This window comes from Camelus ferus, chromosome 4, assembly GCF_009834535.1.
Source record: "Camelus ferus isolate YT-003-E chromosome 4, BCGSAC_Cfer_1.0, whole genome shotgun sequence".
Lineage (NCBI taxonomy): Eukaryota > Metazoa > Chordata > Mammalia > Artiodactyla > Camelidae > Camelus > Camelus ferus.
In genome coordinates, this window is record NC_045699.1 from 56,975,973 (window position 1) to 56,994,018 (window position 18,046).

General features: G+C 49.0%; 1 long non-coding RNA gene across 2 annotated transcripts; it reads left to right on the plus strand.

Moving 5' to 3' along the window:
* Positions 1-8,173, plus strand: LOC116663233. 2 transcript variants are annotated; one of them, XR_004319433.1, is made up of 2 exons: positions 1-4,308; positions 4,718-8,173. It is a non-coding gene; the product is annotated as an uncharacterized LOC116663233 (long non-coding RNA). The 2 variants fall into 2 exon arrangements; XR_004319434.1 differs by having other exon boundaries at positions 4,722-8,173.
* The last annotated feature ends 9,873 nt before the right edge of the window (positions 8,174-18,046 follow it).

Genomic DNA, 18,046 nt, shown 5'->3' on the forward strand with positions numbered 1-18,046 from the left:
GACTGAGGTGGAGGGAGGGAAGCAACACTGCACAGAGGTACAAGGCCCAGGATTCAGCCCTGGTTCCACCACTTACTGCTAGCTGCAAATCTTTGAAAAAAAAAAAAGCTGCATAAACTCCCTTTGCCTCAGTTTTCTCATCTATAAACTGTGCATACTGGCATCTACCCCAGAGTTGCAATGACTCAGTGAGGTCATTGCTGGCAAGTTTAGCCCAGTTTTAGCCCTGCTGCAGGGATGTGCTTCTTCAACACGAACTGCTGTCAGCCATATCATTGTCAGGGTCACGGGGAGGTGGCAAGGCTCTTTCTCTACCCTGATTAGTGTGGACAGGAAGCCTTTAGTCTCAGACCCCAGCTTCCTGTCCTTCCAGGAATGGTTTTGCTAAAGGACAAAGCCAGCCTGTTCCAGGGAGTAAGTCAGAAACATTCTGTCCCTGCACTGCTGCCCAGGCTTGGCCTGGCTGTGAGCAGTTGGGGTCAGCTGGCAAATAGGGTGTGAAGGGTGGAAAGGGCAGAGGGCACAGTAGTGCCACTTGGTTGGATGCCAGTGGGAGGGGATCAGGACTGGCCTGCCTGCGCTAACTTCAGCCAACTAGCTGTGGGCCAGTCAAGTTCCTTAGGCTCTTGTCTTCTTCACCTGGCTGGGCACAGTTAGGGCCTCTCAGGCTCTCCATCCCGGAAAAGACCATCTGGTTATGACTGCTGCCTGGTGCCTGGGTCCCTTCTTGGGTTTCTGCTTGCACCCCTCCTGTGACAGGGAGCTCATTACCTTCTGAGACAGCTCAGGATGGCCTGGGAGCCTCTTGGGGGCACTAAAATTCTTCCCCATTGAAGTTGGGACCCTGGGGTCAGGGTGGGGCAAGGGAGGCAAGTCAGCAGGAGCCCCCACAGGTCTTCTGCCCAGGCAGCCCCCACAGCCTCAGCCCGATTCCACGGCTTCACTTCTCCCTGCTCCTCTCACCCTCACCAGACTCCCTTGAGCTCCCTACCCCTAACCTCCCTGCCTTACTCCCCCTGGACTCTGTCTAATGCCTCCTCCCATGATCCCTCCTGCTGACATCCCACCCTAGAAAGTCTCTCTGATTCACTTCTTCCTGCTGAGGCCTGGCCCTCGCCCCTGCTTCTCCCTCAGTGCTCTCAGGCCCTCAAGCAGAGAAGCCGCTCCCTGTGCTATTGTTTTGCTTACAATCAGCAACATCTGTGAAACATCTGGCTTCGCCTGTCCTCTCCCTGACCGGGCCAGGCAGGAGGGAAGGGGGTGCCCTGGGCCCCCTGCTGCTGGGGTGCCCCTCCCTTGGGTTGGAGGAGACAGTCGGGGAAGAGGAAGAGCTGTGGGTCTGATCTGAGCCTGCTCAGCGCGCATGGGAGTAGAGGCTTCGCTGGGGCTGGGGGAGGGCAGTGACAGATTGCAGATAAAAAGTAACAGCTACACCACATACCAAGGGTGGTCCATGCTTCACCTACATCCGTCCTCACAACAGGGGAAGGTCCAAGTGTTGTTTTCACTTTACAAATGAGAAAGTTAAGGTTCAGAGCAAATGGACAAGTACTTGGTGGCTGGGCAGGAACTGGGACCCATCCCTAACTCCCAGGGAGCCTCACCTCCAGCCAGTCTGAGGATTTAGTGGCTTGGATTCGGGGCTTCTCCTTGGCTTGAGGGCAGAACTTTTCTAAGGAAGGCCAATAAGTAGAGTGAGCTTAAGTGTGTGGGGATATCTGGTCCCGAGCTGACTCAGTTCTCAGTAGAGCTGTGTGAGAAGTTGTTTACCCCTGTGCGCCTCAGTCATCCCATCTATAAAATGGGAATAATAATCCCACCTCATGGGACTTCCGTGGACTCAGTGAGATAATATGTGTAAACCCTGAGCACAGTGTCGGCCACAGAGGGCTCCCCGCAACTGCCCCCCACTGTGGGGGCTGAGGGAGAGAGGCCTGGGGCTGCAACTGCGGAAGCCAAGAGGTGAGGTCAGGCCACGCCCCAGCCAGCTGTGCAGGAGGATGCAGCCCCCGCATCTATTCCACAGCCAGTTTCCAATTGGAGGGCTGGTGACTCAAGGCCAGGGACAGGGCACCTAGGGGATGGGGTTGGGCCCCAGGCCCCAGTGGATTCAGCAGGGTCCTACCTGCCATTTCAGGGGCAACGGAATAGCATGTATCCTGTCAGGCAGCTGCCCTGCCCCCAGCTCTGTCCCAAACCCACGTGTGGCCTTGGATGAGGCTCCTCCCCTCTCCTGTTGTTTTCTTCTGGAAAAGAAGGAGAAGCAAGCTTTTCCTCCTGTCTGAGGATATTCTGAAGGGGCAGATGGCACTTTGTGTGATGCGAGGGGCTGGGATTCAAGCCAAGTGTGTCTCTGAATGTGGAGAGTGTGTGTTTGTGTGTTAGTGTGTGTACACATGAGTCGTCAGGATTCTAAAAACAGGGTTAACCACTTCCCCAGAGGACTGAGGACCGGAGGGGCAGACTTGGAAGGAGCTGTGTATTTACCACCGGCCTGAGTCTTCAGGGTTCACGTGCCCTCGGGACACTGCCCTCCAGTCCTCTGTCAGGCTGGGCTGAGGAAAGGTCTGCTGGTTATTTATGCTCCTCCCCTGAGGTACAGTCCACCCCTACCCTGCCTCTGCGACACACACTGAGCACAGGCCAGAGTCCTGCCTCTCAGGGGGGTGAGCTCAGGTCATAACCCCCACCCCGGGGAAAACTATCACATATAAAGGGAATGAAGGAAAGCTAAGTTCTCTCTAGGAGCCATCCGACTCTGACACCTCAGGCTGTGTTCACTTCCCCTGCTGAACTGTTCTCACAAGGGGCACGCGCTCCATCCCTGGAGCCTGGACATTGCAAGGCAGTGGAGAGTGGCAGCTAGGAGGGTGACAGACCTGGTTTGTGTCCAGGCTCAGATGCCTATTCACTCCGTGACCTTGGGCAAGTCACTTAACCTCTCTGGTGTCCTCATTTATAAAGAGGGGATTATAATAGTTCCCACTAATAGGGTTGTTGAGAAGGATGATGGCCACCGCTGAGCTCTCTGCATACAGCCCTTCTGGTCTGTCTGGCTTCAGGTCCTTGTATGCACCACCCTCCCTTCTACCTCAGGGCCTTTGCACGTGTACTTCACTCTGCATAGAACACTCTTTCCCTCTTTTATTAGTTGTTACTGCTAATAACAAAAATAATAGCTAACATTTATTGAACACTTAATATTTTCCAGGCACTGTGCTAAGTGTTTAACTGACACTTTCTTATTTTATGCTCGCAAAACCCCCATGAGTTAAGAGCTAGTGTTATTACCCACTATAGTGCAGTGTCCTGAGGACATATTCCAGAGCCAGATTACTTGGGGGTAGCTCCCAGTTCTTCCAGTTAGTTGTGTGACCTGGGGCAAGTTGCTTCACTTTCTGGGCCTCAGCTTCCCCATCTGTCCATGGGGAAAGGAATAGTACTAGTACCATAGGGTAGCTATCATGAGAGTTAAAAGTGCTTAGAACAATGCCTGGCACATTGTAAAGGCTACATAAATTTTTTATTAAATAAAAACCTATTTCTCAGACAAGAAGACAGAGGCACAGAGAGTTTGTTTGTGCCTTGCTCAAAGTCACAGGGCAACAGGAGAGAGATGGGTTTTGAACGCAGGCTGGCTGGGTCCAGAGCCCAAGCTCTTAAGCACAAAGTTATATTCTTACCCCTCCTCCTCCAGAGCTTGGATTAGATGTCAATTCCTCAGAGAAGCCTTCCTTAATAGTCCTTGTCTGGAAGAGGGCCCCGCTGTCTGCTCACAAAGTATCTTGTGCCTTTTTCTCATGGCACTTGTCATAGATGGTTATTACTTATACATATGTGATCATTTCTTTTCCTCTCAACTATCAAGCCCTTGAGGGTAAGGACCACATCTGTATTTCTCCTTTTGTTTCCCCAGCATTATTACTTTGTCTGACACATAGTAATTGCTTAATAAATACTTATTTAGTGGATAGAAGCCTCATAGTAGTCCTCAGCATGGTTAGTAGTTGCACAGGATAAGCTCATGGAGAAAGGTAGCCTGGAAAAGAAGCCATTGTGTAAGTAAAGACTGAGTTCTCTTGTGAGTGACAGAAAAGATAGAATAAGAACCTCTCTCAAATAAAGGAAATTAATATATAAGCAGCTCAGGGATGGTATGGCATCTCCATGATCATCAGAAACCCTAATTCCTTCTATTTTGTTTTCCTTTTGCCATCCTCAAATTTAAACTTTTACTCCATGTCCAAGATGGCTGCTTGAGCTCCAGTCATCACTTCTGCATTCCAATTGGTGGGAAGCAATGAAGAGGTAAGAAAAAGAGGGCAAAAAGTGGATGTTAATTATTTCTTAAAGAAGGCTTCCAGAAACTGTCATATGACACTTTCCCTTATATTGCATTGGTCAGGACTTGGTCACATGGCCACACCTCATTATGAGAGAGGCTGAAAAATGTAGTCTGAATGCAGATAGCCCTGTGAGATAAAACCCAGAGGTTCTATTACTTTGGGGTAACAGAAGGGTACAGCAGTGTTGGAGAAAATTAGCTATCTTTGCCATGGTCACCAAAGACAGACATCTACCCTCTTAGGGCAATGGAGAGGAGATATGACAAGTGGTCATGTATTAATCAGCTATTGTCATACCAGTGCTGCAAAACAACCCACCCCAAAGCTCGGCAGCTTAAAACATCATTTATTCTCCCTTGTGCTTCTACAAGTCAGATAGAATCAGCTGATCCAGGAGGAGCTGGGCTGGACTTGACTCTTCATTGTGTTCATCGTGGGCTGTGCTCAGATCTGCTCCATGTATCCCTCCACAGGGACGGAAGAGTCAGCATCTACTTGGGGAGCATCCTCACTGAAATAAAAGCTGCTTTTGTTTCTGTTTTTCAATTTTTAATTTTGAAATAATTATATATTCACAGGAAATTGTGCAAAGATAGTACAGAGAGGTCCCATGTGCCTTTCACCTAGTTTCTCCCAATAATTACATCTTACTTAATTATAGTACAACATCAAAACCAGAATCTGACATTGGTACTATGCGTGTGGATAGTTCTATGTCATTTTATCACATGTGTAGATTATGTAACCACTACCGCAGTCCAGATACAGAACTATTTCACCACAAAGATCTCCCTTGCTATCCCATTATAGTCACACTCACCCCCCACCTCCACCATCCCAAACTCCTGGCAACCACTAATCTGCTCTCCATCTCTATAATTTTGTCATTTTAAGAATGTTATAAAAATGGAATCACACAGTATGTGACCTTTTTAGATTGTCTTTTCCACTCATCATAATACCCTTGAGATCCACACAAGCTGTTGTGTATGTCAATAGTTCAACCCTGTTGATTACTGACTAGTGTTCTTTGTTATGGATACACAGTAGTTTGCTTAACCATTCACCTATTGAGGGACATTTTGGTTATTCCCAGTTTTGGGCTATTACGTATAAAGCTGCTATGAACAACTGTGTAGAGAGTTTTATGTGGACACAAGTTTTCACTTCTCTGGGATGAATGTCCAGGAGTACCATTGCTGGGTCATATGGTAAGAATAGATTTAATTTTTAAGAAGCTGCCAGACTATCTTCCAGAGTAGCTGACTATGAGAGACCCAGTTTCCCTGCATCCTTGCCAACATTTAGTGTTGCCCCTATGTTTTATTTCAGCTGTTCGAATAGGTATGTGATGATATCTCATCCAGGTCTTAATTTGAATTAACCTAATGGCTAGTGATACTGGACATCTCTCTATGTACTTATTGCCATCTGTATATCCTTTGGTGAAAATGTCTCTTCCTGCCTTTTGCCTGTTTTCTAATCAGAGTGTTTGCTTTTTTTACTGTTGAGTTTTGAGAGCACTTGGTATGTTCTACGTGTGAATCCTTTGTCAGATATTCGATTTACAAATGATTCCTCTCTGTGTGTAGCTTGTCTTTTCATCCTCCTAATAGTAGCTTTTTCAAAGCAAAAATTTTGAATTTTGACCAAGTCCAAATTACCATTTTTTTTCTTTCATGGACCATGCTTTTGGTGTTACGTCTAGAAACTTTTCACCAAGCCCTTGTTTCTGAAGATTTTCTCTTACATTTTCTTCTAAAAGTTTTGTAGTTTTACATTTTAAGTCTATGATCCATTTTGAGTTAGTTCTTATATAAAATATGAGATTTAGGTTGAGGTTTATCTTTTGCATAAGAACATCCAATTTCTCCAACAGCATCTGTTGAAAAGAATATCCTTCATCCACTGATTTTTTTTAAATAACAGCTTTACTGCAGTGTAACCACAGATACAATTCACCTAAGTAAAATATACAACGCAATGGTTTTTAGCATATTTGCAGAGTTGTACAACCATCACTATAATTCATTTTAGAACATTTTCATCATCCCCTAAAAAAACTCCATACCTGTTAAGAGTCACTCCTTTCCTCACACCCCCTCCTACTCAGCCCTGGACAGCCACGAATCTACTTTCTTTTTCTACAGATTTGCCTATTCTGGACATTTCATATAAATGGAACCAAACAATATGTGCTCTTTTCCTTCTGCTTCTTTCACTTAGCATAACGTTTTCAAGTTCATTGTGTTGTAGCAAGTTCATTTCTTTTTATTGCCTGATAATATTTCATTGCATATGTCACATTCCAAATACCACATTCCATACTGCACTTTATTTATCCATTCATCAGTTGATGGACTGGGATTGTTTCCACATTTGGGGTTGTTTCCACATTTGGGCTATTATGAATAATGTTCCTATGAACATTCATGTACAAGTTTCTATGTGGACATATGTTTTCAGTTCTCTTGGGTATAGACCTTGGTGTGAAATAGAGTCATCCATTCTTATGTTTAACTTTTGGAGGAACTGCCAAACCGTACCATTTTATATTCCCACCAGCAGTGTGTGAAGGTTCCAATCTCTCCACATCTTCATCAACACTTGTAATTTTTTTCTTATAGCCATCCTATCTATGAATTCCTTTTGCATCTTTGTCAAAAACCAGTTGGCCATACTCGTGTAGGTCTTTTCTACATTCTCAATTCTGTTTCATTGATCTATACTTCCTATCTCTCCACCTGTGTAGAGTAACTCTTCCCACTTTATTCTTTTTTTTTCAAAGTTGTATTTAGTTATTCCAGTTCCTTTATCTTTCTGTACAAATTTTAGGATAATCTTGCCTAATCTACAAAAAGTCTTCCTGAGATCTGGATAATAATTGTGTTAAATCTGTATTTCAGAATGTGGAGAACTGGGAATTTTATTATGCTGAATATTCCAATCCATGAGCATGGTATGTCTCTCCATTTATTTAGATCTTCTATGATGTCTTTCATCAGTATTTTGTAGTTTCCAGTACAAATCCCATACATGTTTTGTTAGATTTACACCCATGTATTTCATTATTTTTTTGGTGATTGTAAATGATTCTGTATTTCAGTTTCCACATGTTCATTGACAGCACATAGAGATACCATGGATTTTTGTACATTGATCTTGTAGTTTGTGACTCTGATGAACCTGCTTAATAGTTCTAGGAGTTTTTTTTTGTTGTTGTTGATTCCTTGAATTTTTCTACATAAACAACTATGTCATCTGCAAATAGGGACAGTTTTATATTTTCCTTTCTGGTCTGTATACTATTTATTTTCCTTTCTTGCCTTATTGGGGCTTCAGTCTTTCACCAATAAAAATGATATCAGCTATAGGGTTTTTGTAGGTTTTATTTATTTATTTAGGAAGATCTTTTATTTCTATATCATGTTTATTTATATGTACATCTACATTTATATAGGAAGTTTATTTATATAGGAAATTGCCCTCTATTCTTAATTTTTGAGAATTTTTATCATTGATAAAAATTTTTATTTTTATTAATTAAAAATAAAATCCATTGATAGGATCATGTGACTTTTCTTCTTTAACCTGTGAATAAGGTGGGTTACATTGGTTGATTTTCAAGTATTGAATCAGCTTCACATCCCTGGAATAAATTTCATTTGGTAATGGTGTATAATTTTTAGACTATATTGCTGACTTCTATTTGCTAATATTTTGTTAAGGAATTTTGCATCATATACATGAGGGATATTGGTGTATAGTTTCTTTGTACTCTCTTTGTTTTGGTTTGGGTATCAAGGTAATACAGCTTCTTAAAATGAGTTGGGAAGTGCTCCCTGCCTCATTTATTTTCTAGAAGAGATTGTGTAGAATTAGTGTTACTTTTTCTTTCAGACACAAGTGTATTTTAAACTTCTGTTTGAAACTTCTCTGCTAATAGCCCATTGGCCAAAACAATTCACGTGGCTGTGCCTGATGGTGAGGGTGGGGAAGGATGACCTACCTTCTATTCATTTCACCAGAACTGAGCTCTTCACTCTGGGCTGCAAGCACCCACAGGCTAGTACGTGCTGGGTCTTTCTAGAACCCACATCTGTCTGGCTGGGCCCTCGCAGGAAGGACTTCTGAAGATGCTTCCTGTGTAATGGAGGTATGCTCGATTTAAGCACAGCGTTTAAATCAAACCCCCCAATGTACAAATGATACAAGGCTTTCCTTACAGAATAATCAGGATCAAATTTCCAGACTCTGAATTTAAAAAATAGGATTTAATCTACTCGGTGTGGTTGATTTCCATTTTCCCAACAATTTCATTTGCCAGCCTTTCCATGAGTGACTACTATGTTTGTGTCCATGAAGGACTCAGAGGAGTTTAGAAATCTGTTCCCCAAAGACCTCTCCAGCCTCAATACCTCCACACCCCATCTTCACCCTGCTCCTGCCCACACACACACCAGCTAAACTCACTTGGACCCCGGGGCCTTTGCACATGCTGCTCTCAGCCTCAAACACAGTTCTTGTTGCCCCTTTACCTGGCCACTTCCTCCTTAACCTTTGAGATTCAGCTCAGGGCGAGTGTCCTCCAGGAACTCTTTGCTGTCATCCTAAGTCTGGAGGAGGGCTCTTCTCTGGTCTGTCCAAGCACTGCGCTCAGGTGACTCAGCCCTGGAGTTGCCTCTTCACTTGTCTTTCTCCCCTGGACCATGAGCCCTGGAAGGGCTAGAACTGAGTGGCCATGTGGGTCCCCAGTACCCAGCCCAGAACGGGTTCTTGAAGGCTGATAGTTGAAGGCTTAAAAGTCTGCAGGCTTTGTGTTCCCAGCCTCTGCGTCAGATAATGATATGTCTCTGATGAGAAATCCCCTTCCTGAGGCTAGGAGGGGTGTGCTAGAGACACTTCTCTGTTCCCACCAGCCCTAGGCTCCTCCCTCAGAGCTGTGACTACTCCTTAGGGAGGAGAGAGCAGAGGAGATCCCGAGAGTCAAAGCATCCAGGGCACTTGTTCCTGGCAAGGTGTGGCCTTGAAGGTCAGGGAAGCCTTGCCTGGCATTCAAGGCCCTGCTCAGCTGAGCCTGAGTTCCCCTTGAAGACTCCCTTCCTGCTCTACCAAAGAGACTTCCTGTAGCCCCTCACTGTTCTGTTCAGCATCCTCCCTCATCCCTTTGCTTCTGCTGTTCCTACCACCTTGAATGCCTCTCCCTATTTCTCTGTGCTTTCCCAGTTATGGCCTTCCAGGCCCTTCTTCCCGGCTCACCACAGGCCAAGTCTGCGAGTCTGCGAGTCTGCGAGTCTGCAAGTCTGCACCAAGGGTCTGCTGTCAGAGAATTATAGCCAGCCTCGAATTTTCTATGAAATATTTTGTGGGCGTGAGTTTGGACCTCCTTTAGGGTGAGCTGGGAGCTGGCCAAGCTGGACTTCGCCCAGAGCAGTGGCCAGGAAGAGGGAGCAGATCCCGATCCTGGAGTGAGATAAGCAGCTGGACCCCAGCACTCCGGCCTGGCTATTTTTAGTGGCTGGTTCCTGGCAGGTCTGGCTTGGTTTGGGCCTGGAGGAAGAACAATTGGCCATTGAGGCCGGGTGGAAGGCATGACAGTGTATGCTGGGGGCCGGGGGCAGTGCTCAGAGGCAGGGGGACAGAGGTGGCCCGCCCCCATCTTCCCCTTGCGCTGACTGGCAGGAAAAGCTTCCACGGCGAGCTCTTTGTCAGACTTCCTGCGGGGCCAGGTGCGGGGCCAGCTGGGTGATTCCAGAAGACTGTCTTCACGAGCAGCAGCACCAGCACCATTTCTTGCGGCCTTTCTGTGGGCCAGACCCCGTGCTGAGCACCTCCTGTGCTGTCTCATTTTCTCAGCCTCATGGTACAGACGGAAACTGAGGCCCCGGCTCAGAGAGGCCAGTGACCTGCTCACACACAGCAAGCAAGAGAGGCAGTTGGGATTCAAACCCAGCTCCTCTCTGTCTCCTTCCAGAGGGCGGGACCCTGCAGAGCCTTCTGCCCCTACCCTCCCCCTCTCAGATTCTCTCTTGCCTAAAGTCTCTGACTCCATAAGTGACCTTGGGCACATCACTTGCCTTCCCTGGGCCTCAACCTACCCATCTGTAAAATGGAAAGGGGACTTTCTTGCAGGGCTGTTGAGGGTCAGAGGCCAGGTGGGCAGTCGACAGGTGAGCAGGGGCACTGAGCAGGGAGGGGATGTGCATTGTAAGGTCTCTCCCCTTTCTAGCATTTGCTGATTTTATAAGCCAATGAACCAAAGTTCTGTTCATCTCGGAAGGTGTTCACTCAGGAATTTCTCTCTGAACCTCTCAGGGTGTGGTGGGGACGAGGCTCTGAGGGCTGGACAGGTCCGCTCTGTCCAGTGTCTTCAAGGAATTCACAGTCTGTAGGGGGAGACGGGCCCACGCACAGATGTTGACAGCTCCATGAGGAAGATGCTTCAGAACACCTGTGAGTGCTTCCTTGGGCTGACACAACAGGCCTTGGGGCTTAACCAACAGAAATTTCTTTTCTCACAGTCCTGGAGGCCAGAAGTCCAAGATCAAGGTGTCGCAGGGCTGTTTCTCCTGAGGCCTCTCTCCTGGGATTGCAGACAGCAGCCTTCTCCGTGTCTCCACACGGTCTTCCCTCTGTGTGCGTCTGTGTCTAAACTTCCTCTACTGATCAGTACGCTAGTCCTGTTGGATTTGGAACCCCTCACCCCCCATGACCTCATTTTAACTTAATCACCTCTTTAAAGGCCCTGTCTCCAAATCCAGTCACATTTTGAGGTACTGGGGGTGAAGATTTCAGTATATGAACCTGGGGGGACACAATTCAGCCCAGGGCAATGTCTGTTTAAAATAACGGGCAGCAGCTGCCTTTGCACGTTGGCAGAGAGTGAATCTGTCTCAGGTTGGGTCCCTCCTGGGGTCTCCAGGGAGCCAGCAGGACAAAGTTCTTCATCATAACAGGAGAGGAAGGAGGGACTCAGGGGGGAGACAGAGAAATTTCCAGATGACTCTCAGAGGTCAGACCTCCCCACAAACCCCAGCTGGTGAGAGAGTCTCTGTGGTGAGGGATGGTTGACAAATTCCTAAGGATTACGCTGCCTGACTCTGACTGTCAACCTGTTTTGCACTCTGTGCTGGAATTGCTCTCTGCTGTCTCCAGAACGTCAGCAAACTCTGTTATCCAAATTAAGTCTCCACTGCAAGGCCTTGGGATAAGGGAGAGGTAAGGTGCCTACAGCTGGGATGGAGGGCAGCCACTGAGGCTGAGAACAAGGAGGACCAATGTGTGGACATAAACCCTACAAAAATCCACAGGAACTGGGGGGAGGACATGCCAGGCCGGTGGGTTGGGACTGGAGTTACCCAGACAGGACAGCAGTGACAGGAGGACTGGGGGCCTCCATGCAGATCTACTTAATAAGAAGGGACCTACACTGACCTAGAGGGGTGGGCATCAAGGAAGGCTTCCTAGAGGAGGTGGAGACTAGGGTGGGTCTTTAAGTGTGAGTCAGAGATTGCCAGAGGAGGGCAAGGGCATCCCAAGCACAGAATCCTGCGGGGACATGAGCCCGGTGTCTCTGCCAATCCTGGGTCACGTCTTGCTGAGTGGGCCCCTGTGCGCCAGGCACGGACTAAGCTCTTCCCACAGGTAATGGAACCCGGTAGCCATGTGGGTGGTCATCTGGCTATAGCCGGTGTGAGGCAGGCAAGGTAAAGGGGGGCAGGAGAGAGTGTAGCGGGTGCTGGTCAGGCCGAGAGGGCCTGGAGTGCTCGGTGGCATAAAGGACTTTATGCCAATGGAGGTAGGAAGAGAGGAGGGCAGGAGAGGCTTTGAGCAGGGGAGGGTCAAGTGAGATGGCCTGGGAGGGAAATGTCTGGTGGCATTTGAGGAGTCCCCGGTGGCCAGTGTAGGGGTAGACAAGGAGTGGAGAACAGGACCATGGAACTCAGAGAGAGGCAGCCAAGAGGTCACAGAGGGCCACTCCAGGCCCAGTGATTGGTGTGACCATCCGTTGGCATCTTGATGAAAGACTGGCCTATTCCAGGGAGGACTCCATGGTGGCTTTCCAAGAACTGCTGTTTCTCTTTCTTCTTCAGCTTCTCCTGGGGCAGGAGGGGAGGGACCTTTGGACCAATCAAGCGCTGCTGTAACTCGTGCTGACCAGGGCAGCTGGGGACAGGAACAGGACACTAGTGGATCAAAGTACCTCCCTGTGCCAGGCATGTGCCAAGTGCTTCACACACCCGCGCACGTGGTCCCCCAGCCATCCCAGGAGGCAGCTGTTGTTATTCCCATTTTACAGAGGAGGAAACTGATGCTCAGGGAGGAAGAAGGACTTGCCCAAGGCCTCTAGGCTGCGAAGGCCTTGAGTCTAGGTCTTCCGATTGGAAAAGCTCATCTCCCAAGAAGCTCCCCTTGGCTCCAGCTGGGCTGCCTCAGTTTCTAAGAAGTAGGGGGTGAGCCTCTAGGAGGATAGAGGGGCTACGTGGGTAAGAGGGTGCCTGGCCTGGCTCAGCTGCCAGGGATGGATGGAGAGCTGGGCCGGGGAAAGGCCCACATCCCTGCTGTGCCCAGTTCCGTCCACTGCCCACCCCTCCTTACACCAATTCTGGGCCTGTGTCTCTGCAGACATGAAAGAAGAAGCAATGCCCCACTTGGAGCTAAAACCCCACAAACCTGCAAGCCGCTCCTGTTGTCTCTGCCTGATGCCCAAAGCCAAGAGCCTGCCCTCTTGGTTCCAGGGACTTCCTCTCTCCTCGTGGCTGCCAGAGGCCTGCTTTCACCTCTGACTCCCCTCTGAGCCTGTGAACTCCTCTGAGAATATGGGGCAGTCATGCCCCCTTGATGGGTGGATATGAGAGGAAAGTGAGGCCATGTTTATAGAGAGCCCAGGTCCCTGATGCCAGCTCTGGGCACAGTCGTGGGGAACACTGTGGTCTTTGCTTGTTGGCTCTGGCCAGCCCACCATGGAAGGAGGTGGGAAGCTGGGCTTTGGGTCCCGCTCTCTGGGTAACACTTGGCCATAGGTTTCTCTGAACTCCAGCTTGTTACCTGTGTCTCTTTGGACTGGGATCTGGGGACTGGGTGTCACCAGAGGCAAAGTTTATTTCTGACATTGGGGCAGGGTGTGGTGACGAGCAAGATTGTAAAAGGGCCCCTTTCCCTTCAGCTGCCTTCTCTACGAGTTGTGCTTTTCCTCACAAATTGCCCTGGAACGATCTCAATAATGTGCTACTTTGAAGAGTGTGCCTGGAGGGAAGCAGGGACTCTGTCCCCAACACAGCCCTCCTCCAGATGTGCTGCTGGCCCCAGGACAGCATCACATACACACAGTGCACACAAAATGTTTCAGACACACACATCACACATACACAATGCCAACCACACCACAAATGTACACACTGCGATAATCACACAAACACAACACATACACACGCTCCACCACACCTGTCACACACAGAGACCACATCCACACATCACACACGTTTACACACGCACACAGCAGTAGGACTCTGGTGTCTTTAGCATCTTCTAATCGAGAAAATGTATTTCAACAAAAGCTCTATGAGTTCAGTGATACTAGAAATGATTTGCATCTCGTTCATCTGATAGTTTCTTGGGAAGCAGCCATGCAAAGATGCATCAAACACAGGCTTTATTCTGGTCCCAGATCCTAGGGATGCAGGCAGCCCAGTGGGGATGCTGTACGCCCCAGGCTTGGGGATTCAAGCATGGGGACCCCTAGTGCGGCCACCAGTCAGTCACCCTCTTCCAGTGGGATTTTTGGTCCCTCTTGCTCTACTACTGTCCCTCATCTAAATCATGGCTTCCTGCTCTGCACAGTACGGGCCCAAGTCTGTGTGCGTGTGTGTGAGCGCTGCTGTGGGAGTGTGTGTTTGTGTCTGTGTGTGTGTTGGGGGAGGGAGGCAGGCAAAGTGCTGGGCAGCCTATCTATGAGCTCATAAACCGCAGTCCTGAAGGATCCTCCTGCAGAGAAACTTCCCCGCCAGCTCCACCCAGAAGGCAGAGCAGATGGAAAATTGGAGCGAGCCCTCATCTTGGGTCAGGCAAGAAAATATTCTTTTTTCCCCTTCTCTCTAAAAATATGCTCGGGCCTTTTTTGAGTCTTGATGCAATAAAACCCAGCTGTGGCTCAGAGCGGCCCCCGCAGCCTTTGCCCAGGGAGAAGGAAAACAAAAACAGCCATGGGAGCCGAGGTCAATGCCTGTGTCCAGGCGCCTGGCCCAGACTCCGGCCACCTCTGACCTGGAATTGGGTCCCAAACAGGCACTGAACAGTCCCTGTCCGTTCGTCCTGATGTAGACTCAGGGCACCAGGCATCACTTAGCCCTTCTATTTGCCTGGTGCTGAGGGTGGGACTGACCAGAGGTGGGTGTGACTTGGATTCTGCTCCTGGGTATCTCCCCGTCTCCTGGAGGAGACAGATGGGCACTCGAGGTACCCAGAACCAACCTGAGGGAGTCCTCTGGTAGCCCAGAGGAGGGAAAGGCCACGTCCAGTTTGGGGAGAAGGAAGGCTTCCCAGGGCAGGTGACATTTGGATGGCCTTAAAGGAAGGAAGCCGGGAAGGGTGTTCTAGGAGAGGGGACCAGAATCCATGAAGGCTTGGAGATGGGTGGTGGTTACTGTGTGGTGACCAGAATGTAAGGCAAAAGTTGAGGGACACAGGGAGATCAGCTCGGGGAGGTAAACTGGGAGCCTAGATGCTGGGTGTGGTGTTGGGTGATAGGGAGCCATGGAAGGTGCTTGAGCAGAGGAGGGACTTGTCTAGAGGGGGTCTGCTTGGAGGATATTTGTAGGGGAAGTCTGGTTGCCTAATGGGAGCTGAGGTTTTGTTGGGGGGGGTCCCTTAAAGAGGGGGCTGTATCTTCTAGCTGGACTTCCTGGTACCCTGACCCATCCCCAGGGCACAGACCCCTCTGGAGGAGAGTGTGGAGAGGCGCTAGGGATTTGGAGCCAGGAGATCTGGCTTCTAGTTCTGACTCTGATGTGGACTCATGTGTCCTTGAATAGATCCCCGTCCTTCTTTGGCCTCTAGTTTCCCACCTGCACAAAGGGGCCGCGAAGTCTTTTCCTTGCCCTGGAATATCAGTGCTGGGCATGCTTATGATGGTCTGTTCTTCAGATGGGGAAGATGGGGGAAAAGATTGCCCACTGTCACCCAGCACGCCAGCTGGATGGGGACCCAGGCACCCAGGCTCTCAGGTTCCAGGCTCTGGAAGAGGGCTTCCTGATATGGATTTGTGGTTTGGGGGGCCCACTGGTGCTGCCTTCTGGCCACAGCTCTGTCCCCAGAAAACTGCCTCCCACATCAGCCTTGCCACAGGTAAGAGGTCTGGGCTAAGGTCGAGGTTCAGGGGACTTTCTTCCCCTCCTGGGAAAAGAGCTTCAAATAGTCCCAAACAGGGACCCTCATGTCGTCCTGTCTCATGTCCTTCATCAGCAACCATGTGAGGATGGGTCTGTCACCCTTTTGCAGAAGACAAAACTGAGGCTGCAGAGGCAGATGACTTTCCCCAAGACGTGCAGCAGATACAGAGCAGAATTGGGATCTGAGCCCTTGTCTGTCGGCCGCAGGCTGCTCTGTCATGGGACTCCCTCCTTCCTGCCCCCCGGCTCCCCCAGACAGACTCAAACTCTTGTTCACCAGATCTCAGGGCCCCAGCTGGGCACACAGTGAGTGCTCAGGAAATGCTTGTGCGATGGATGGATGGGTGGGTGGGTGGATAGATGAAAGGATGGAAGGATGGCCTGGGGAGAAAATACAGGCCAGGCCAGCACCTCCTCATCCAAAGTCCTTTCCTGGCCAGGAGAGATGCCCCCTTTTCGGCAACCCCAATGCTATGCCCCTTCAACATCCCCCAGTTCCCATGCAGCGACCAAGGAAGTCCTGCTCCCTCATCCCCCACCATGCCCAGCCCAGCAAGGTGGGTGGACCCCAGGGTAGACACTGGCTGGCGGTCAGTAATTATCTCCAGGCTGCTGGGACTGCCAAGGGTAGCTGAAGACCCCTGAAAAATAAGAAGGGGCCCCACAGTGGCGGATCAGCTAAAAGTCTGTTGGTTGCAGCCATGCTGCTTCCTGGACCAGCTGGATGCCCCCCACCCCATGTTTTCCGGAGCCTCTGAGAGGTGCCAGCTGCCTGGCGGCTCCTGGCAGCCCCTGGAGGCAGATGCCCTCTGGCATCGCGGCAAGTCTGCCATCCTCCTGGCCCTGGGCGCCTCACAGTCTTTCCCCTGAAGCCCCCCAGCCAGCATGGAATCCCCACCTTCCTCTGTCTTAGTTCGGACCCCTCCTACCTGCCAAGACTTGAGTTTGACCCGATACCACCCCTCTTACCTCCTCTGTAGCTTCTCGGAGACCCATGGCAAACTGGAGGCCCGGAGAAATAATAAGAATAAAGCCAATGATATTTTCAGTACAATTTCTCGAGCACTAAGTCCCAGGAGCAGTGCTAAATGCTTTGCCTTCGCTATTCCTTTTAATTCTCATAATAAGCCTAAGAAGTAGCTAATTATGCAGACTCCTGCCAAGAAACACAAGGCCCAATCCAAGGATTGATTCGGTGGGTCTCAGACTCGTGTGCACGTTGGAATCACCAGGGAGGCACCAAGACTCTGGTGCCCGTGGACTATCCACAGGGGGTGCGATTTAATTGGTCTGGGGTGTTGGCCTGAGCTTTGGAATTTTTAAAAGATCCCAGAAGATTCTAATGTGCAGACCAGTATGGGAACCACCAGTTTTTTTTAAAAAGAGAGTTTAATAAAGGCATTTTTTTTCCCCAAACAACTTTATTGAGGTAGAGTTAACACATGGAAGCCTACATATTTAAAATACATACTTTGATACATTTTTTTTCCCATCTTAACCATTGCTAAGTGTACATTTGGTAATGCTAAGTATATTCACATTGTTGTGCAATGGATCTCCAGAACTTTTTCATCTTGCAAAACTGAAATTCTGTGCCCATTAAGCAACTTCTCCCCGTTCCCGCCCCACCTTCCCCTGGCAGCCTTCGTTCTATTTTCTGTCTCTGTGACTTTACCTGCTCTCGGGACCCCATGTAAGTAGAATCATACAAGACTATTCTTTTTGTGACTGGCTTATTTCACTTAGCATTATGTCCTCCAGGTCCATCCACGTGTGTCAGAGTTTCCTTCCTTTAAGACTGAATAATATTCCACTGTGTGTATTACACCACATTTTGCTTATCCATCGATTAATGGATGCTTGGGTTACTTCCATGTTTTGGCCATCGTGAATAATGCTGCTATGAATATGCGTGTACATACACCTCTATGAGATCTTGCTCTCAGTTCCTTTGGATATATATCCAGAAGGGGTAATCCTGGAGCATACAGGAATTCTATTTTTAATTTTTTGAGGAACCACCATGCTGTTTTCCATAGCGGCTGTCCTGTTTACATTCCCATTAACAGTGCACGAAGGTTCCAATTTCTTCACATCCTCACCAGCACTTCTCTTTTCTTTCTTTTTTTTTTTTTTGATAGTGGCCATCCAAACTCCAGACTAGGAAAGTAATCGGGTGGGTGGGTGAGACACACGCCCAGCCCTCCGGAAGAGAGTCTGTTTTCAAGCACTTGAGGGGTACCGGTGGCCTCTGAGTGGCTCAGTTGGACAGGGTGGCTGCTTTCCTCTCCTTCCATCCCCCACCCCTGGGCT